Raw genomic sequence first — 6000 nt, 5'->3', positions numbered from 1 at the left:
AACCTGGAGGTAAGTTAACTAGTTCCCACGTTTGATTTGATAGTATAGATTCCATTTCATCGTTTATAGCTTTTTTTTAGAAAGATGAGTCTCTAGAGGATACGGCCTCTTTATATGTTTTAGGATCATCTTTTATAGTCATTACTATAGGTATTTTTCTTATAATATTTTCTCTATCTCATTCTACAAGTTGAAAAATGACACGTTGTGAGTGTATATAGTCATCTCCTAGACTCTTCTCTATTCTTGTCCTTTGACTCCTATGAGGTTCAATAGGAGCTTCCACTATCTGTGGAGCTGTGCTATTTGGTTCTCTATTAGGAGTTTGGATTTCATTATCCTTTGACTCCAAGGATAGTGAGTTTTCAAAGAACTCAACATGTCTTAATTCTATTATTGTATTAGACTCTATGTCTAGAACTTTATAAGATTTACTATTTTGTGCATACCCTACGAAGGCGCACTTAATAGCTCTTGGTCCTAATTTAGTTCTTTTTGGATCAGGGGTTCTGCAATATGCAAGACACCCCTACACTTTTAGATATCGTAGGTTAGGTTTTCTACCTCTCCATATTTCATATGGAGATATTTTATATTTTTTAGACGGAATTCTGTTTATTATATGGCACGCTGCAAGCAGTGCCTCACCCCATATACTAAGTGACAACTTTGCTCTTATTAGCATTGAGTTGACCATCTCTACTAATGTTTTATTCTTCCTTTCAGCTATTCCGTTTTGTTGAGGTGTATATGGCGCTGTACATTGATGTATCAGTACATGTTCTTCACAGAAGTTATCGAATTCATTAGAGAAGTATTTTCCTCCTCTATCGCTATGGAGACTTTTTATCTTCTTATTCAGTTGATTCTCTACTTCTTCTTTATATATTTTAAACATGTTTAATGCTTTATCTTTGCTCTTTAATAGGTACACATACACATACCTAGAGCAATCATCTATAAAGATTATGAAGTACCATTTACCTCCACGAGTAAGAATGCCGTTTAACTCACAGATATCATTGTGCACAAGATTCAATACTTGAGATGATCTTTCAACACTTGGAAAAGGTTTCTTTGTCATTTTGGATCTTATGCACACTTCACATTTTCTGGTTTCATTATCTATGTATGAGATTAAACCATTCTTAGCCATGAACTTCAAGGTACTATACCCTATATAGGCTAGTCTATCATGCCACAGTCCAGCGGATTCAACCATATACGCAGAAGTGTTACTTTCATTCAAAGAAAACTTAACCATTCTGTTACAAGCATATCCCTTTCCGACAAAATTCCCATTTTTGGACAAAATCAGTTTACCTGACTCATACACCACCTGTATGCCTGGTTTTCCCAAAAGATCCCCAGCAACTAAGTTTCGCCTCATGTTTGGGACGTATGGTACATTAGTTAGAATCAATTTCTTTCCAGACGTGAGTATCAGTTCGACAGTTCCTTTGCCGCGACCTTCGATCGGACTTCATTACCCATTTGGACTTCTTGACCATCGGTCAATTCCTCATAGATTTTGAATGCTGATTTGTCGTAACACATATGTACTGTAGCGGCAGTATCATACTACCAACCTGAAACTTTGCCTTTGATGGTATTCACCTTAGTGATCATAGCCACGATATCGCCTTCTTCTACTGCACTTGTCTCTTTTTTAGATTTGCGATAGCGGCATATTCCAGCATAGTGCCCGGTTTTTCCATAGATATGGCATGGGCCCTTGAACTTTCCGTTCTTCCTTTGGGTGTTCTTCTTGAATTTTCCTTTATTAGGTTTCAGCGGTTTATTATCTACTATGCTGAAGTCAAAATACCTGGTGATGAGAAACTTGTTGGTACCTTCTTCTTCAGCCTTGTATTTGAATTCCAAAACGGCCCAGATCTCCTTTGTTGATGACATCTGTTGGTACAGATCGGTCGGAGAGAACGTTCAGAATGTGTCCTCGACACAAGAGTTCGTCTTCGACTCTTTTGGTGCAGGTAGCTACTTGTTCAGGTGTGTCTTTGTCAGATGCTTTAGGTAATGCTTGCAAATTTGGATCTAATATATAATAGATCTGCAGCGCCGTCAAGAAAAATTTCAGCTTGTCTTGCCATCTTGTAAAATTGGTTCCATCGAACTGATCAAGATGTATCAAATCCTGATTCATCAACTTGATGGATGAAACACTGTCGGCTTCCATCAGAAAAATAACGCTTTAAGATTGTTAGAAATTATACAGATTAATGTGTTTCTGTATAATGTGAAAATCGAAAATTGCAAAATAATCTGAAATCAGGACAGGCTAAAGCACGTCTGAAACGCTGTCCTTAAAGCGTTATTTGCCCCTACTCAAGTGAATTGAGTATGCTGATAGGTTACAGGCAAACAACTTCTAGGATACGACGAGCCTGGTGTGGGTCTGCGTTCAGCAAACACGAAGGTCCACCAAATGGAACTCAATCACACACTTTCTGGCAGTATTATAGTATAAAAGAAAAATCACAAAAGAAGAAGGAAAGAAGAGAAAAAGTAGTTTCAACTTCTACACAGGTCAGTTTAAATCTTCAGCCACTGGTTCAGTTGAACCGTCCTAGACCACACCGCTGGTTTATTCTTCAAGCTAAGGTTTAAGCCTTGTTATGTTGTTGGAAACACTAGAATATATAAGTGGAGAGGGGCTGGCTGTCTCAGTTCGTATAGGTTTGCTGGAGTGAGTTGAGATGGTTTGGAAACCCATCTAAGCCCTCCTTTTATAGGCTATGGTGGCTAGGGGGTTATGGTCCAGAGACTTAAATTTCATTAAGCCATTTCTAGCTATTGGAAAACTAGCCATTTTATGGCCGTTTTCTGACTATTGTGCATGGGCCATTAATCTGCTGCATGCTGACTGTTGTGAGACAACAGCTAGCCGTTTTTTGGTTGTTGGGCTAGCCATGCAGCAGTTACAGCTGGACCCTGCACTAATGGCTCAGCTGTTAAAGTTTCTGCTGCAACAACTCTTTTCAGTCCCTCTATTTATACTGAGAGATTTCTCTCCCAGTCCTTCAGTCTCTCTGCTAACCAGTCACCCGCCATAGCCACTTAGTCGCACCGCGACTCGTACATGTCTCGCTCCAGTTCGCTCAAGGTCGCGAAGGAGCGACCCTCTGTGACACGATGCGGACGTGTAAAGTGCAAAGTGCGCCACTAGCGCCTCTACAGCCACACTGCCTCACATGCCCACGCCCTCGCACCAAGCCCGTGACCGAGACCGAGACTGAGACCGAGACCGAGCCCGAGCACGAGCGCGAACACGTAAGGTCCATAGTCCACGGACTAGGTAGGTAAATATTATAATACTCCACATCCTTCATATAAATCACAGATTTTTCTCTTCCCTTTTCCATGTGGGACTATTCCCAAAAACCTACAAAAAGGTGTTTTTCAAAACAACTTTTTATATATTATATATTATTTTATTATTGAAATATATTTTATTAAAATCAATATTTTTTGCAACAATTTTAGCTAACAAAATCCCACCAATGATGGGCAGGATTTTCCAGCCAATATGATTTTAAGATGCTACATCAACAATAGTCGGTTACACAGTTTTGCCGGTTTAATTGAATTAATATATGTCACATGTGACATTTCTAGGTGCTTATGGGTACTCGAGCTTCAAGAATGTATCTAGAGCTAATATGTGTTCATGACTCTCATTTTCATTTCTAGCAAGTGGGACCATTGCTTGGGAATCCTGACCATTGATTTGTTGTGTCCTCATGTTGATTGCTTATGCCTCAAAAATTTCCCTTGGGAGGACATTCTTCACCGTTCAATTTGTGGCCCAAAGATAAGTAATGAAAGAGAAATACAACAAAGGTCCATTCACGATGCGGCCCGTATCATTATCCAAGCCCTATCTTAACTAATTGGAATCAGTTACAAGAATCTGGCTTTGAAATTTCACTTTGTCAAGATCTTGAGATAGAGTAGTTATAAAATCTTTTCTTGCTACCTCTCATCCTCCTTTTTGTTCATTCCCTCTTCTTTTGTAGCTCTCACTTATGATAACTCACTTCTAGCAAGCATAGTTGCAAATAATCAAACTATTTAAGTTTATTTTTCTTTGTCTTATTATCAATTGGTACTACTCTTAACATCATTGAAGCTCATTTACTTCTAATTCTATCATTTTTCATCTTCCCAATCATTCATTTCAACGTTCTTATTTCAAATATGCTTATCCTATGAATATATTATTCTTAAAATGCCAACACTTATGTATCATAAAGCATGATTGGTCTTAACACCCTGATCCACAGCTCAAGTGGTAGACTGAGGCCGTGTTTGTTAACGCTAAATTTTTGCACTTAACGCGGAATTGGAAAAAATTTCCTTGTTTAGTGGTGTTTGTTAATGTGTTGTTAACGCGGAACATGGAAAGCACTAAGTGGTTTTTCACTGAATTCTTTCCATGATAGGAGTCTGGCTTAATGGTGAACGCAGAATACGCTCCGTGATTTTTCATTAAACAAAAATATTTGCTTCCAAAAGTACCCTTTTTCAAGTTACTACGACAATTTATTTATTTTTTTAAATTGTTTGCGAAATACAAAATCAACCTTTAACCTGTGAAACTTCTTTATGCCCCACCATGATTTATGTGTTTGATCCACACCGTCCATCAACTTTTTCAGATCATTTAAGGTGTGAGCTAATAAAAGAAGCATGTCCAATGATTAATTAGACCACAAGGTGGGGATTGAACGTCCACTGTTAAAAACTTCTTGGGAGCTGGAGAAGTTTCGGATCAAGCTGATATTTGTGTTTTCACTTCATCGACGTCTACATGACCTAATGAATAGGTTGGATGGTAAAAAAACACCACAGTGGTCCTTAGAAAGGTTTTAATGGTAGATGTCATTATCACTGTAACATCCTTTGGTGTGGTTCACTGTAGTTGTGGACCTGCTTCATCTTTTGATTCTTATATTAATATAATATCAGAAAAATGACGAACGGCTTAGATAAAACACTTACATCATGGTGGGCCCCACAAAGCCCTGCCCGGACGATAATCCGTCCGGCCGGGGGTAGGACGCAATTTGCGTTCGAAGTGGATGGGCTGGTATGGATTGGGAAGCGGATTGGATGGTGTATTGACGTCAGCAAGTTCTGTGGGTCCCATCATGATGTATTTGTTATATCCAAACTATCCATCCATTTTGCGAGTTCGTCATAAGGCTTGAGCCAAAAAATAAGACAAATTTAAAGATAAGTTGGACCACACTGCATTGAAACCCTTTTGGGGTCACAAAAGTTTCGGATCAGTTGAAATTTGTTTTTCCTCTTCATCCAAATATTTTTGACCTTACGAATAAATTAGATGAAAAATAAACATTATAGTGGGCCCTGCGAATTTTTTAACAGTGAAAATCATTATCTCGCTGCTATTTTTGGTGTGGTCCATTTGAGTTTTGGATATTATTCATTTTTTGGATAATGCTCTAAAATGATCTCAAAAATTTGATGAACAGTGTGGATATAATAAATAAATTATTGTAGGGCCCATGTAACTTTGATCTCTTTGAACCGTTCGTACAACTCAAACCTCGAGGAGCATCGCCGCTCGTCTCAGACGTAAATTTCCTGCAAAAGCCTTTCGCAGGAAGTTCTTGCGTTGGGAACGCTGGTGGGGCCCACTAGGATGTTAGTGAGAAATCCTCACTGTCCATCCATTTTTTGAGTTCATTTTAGGACATGAAGCCAAAGATGAACCGTATCCAATGCTTAAGTGGGCCGAAAACGTGATAATTAAACGTCCACAGTTGAAATATTCGTGGGGTCACAGAAGTTTTAAATCATGCTAATATTTGTGTTTTCAGTTCATCCCAGTAGGAATGACGTTATTAACAGTATGGATGGCATGTAAACATCACTGTCGAATCAGGGAGGTTTCAACGGTAGGAATTTCCCTAAATACCTTTTCCTTTAGTACGGCCCACTTGAGTCTTGGAT

The sequence above is a fragment of the Magnolia sinica genome, chromosome 2 (assembly GCF_029962835.1).
Source record: "Magnolia sinica isolate HGM2019 chromosome 2, MsV1, whole genome shotgun sequence".
Classification (NCBI taxonomy): Eukaryota; Viridiplantae; Streptophyta; class Magnoliopsida; order Magnoliales; family Magnoliaceae; genus Magnolia; species Magnolia sinica.
The sequence above is the reverse complement of the archived record's forward strand: the minus strand, read 5'-3'. Positions refer to the sequence as shown.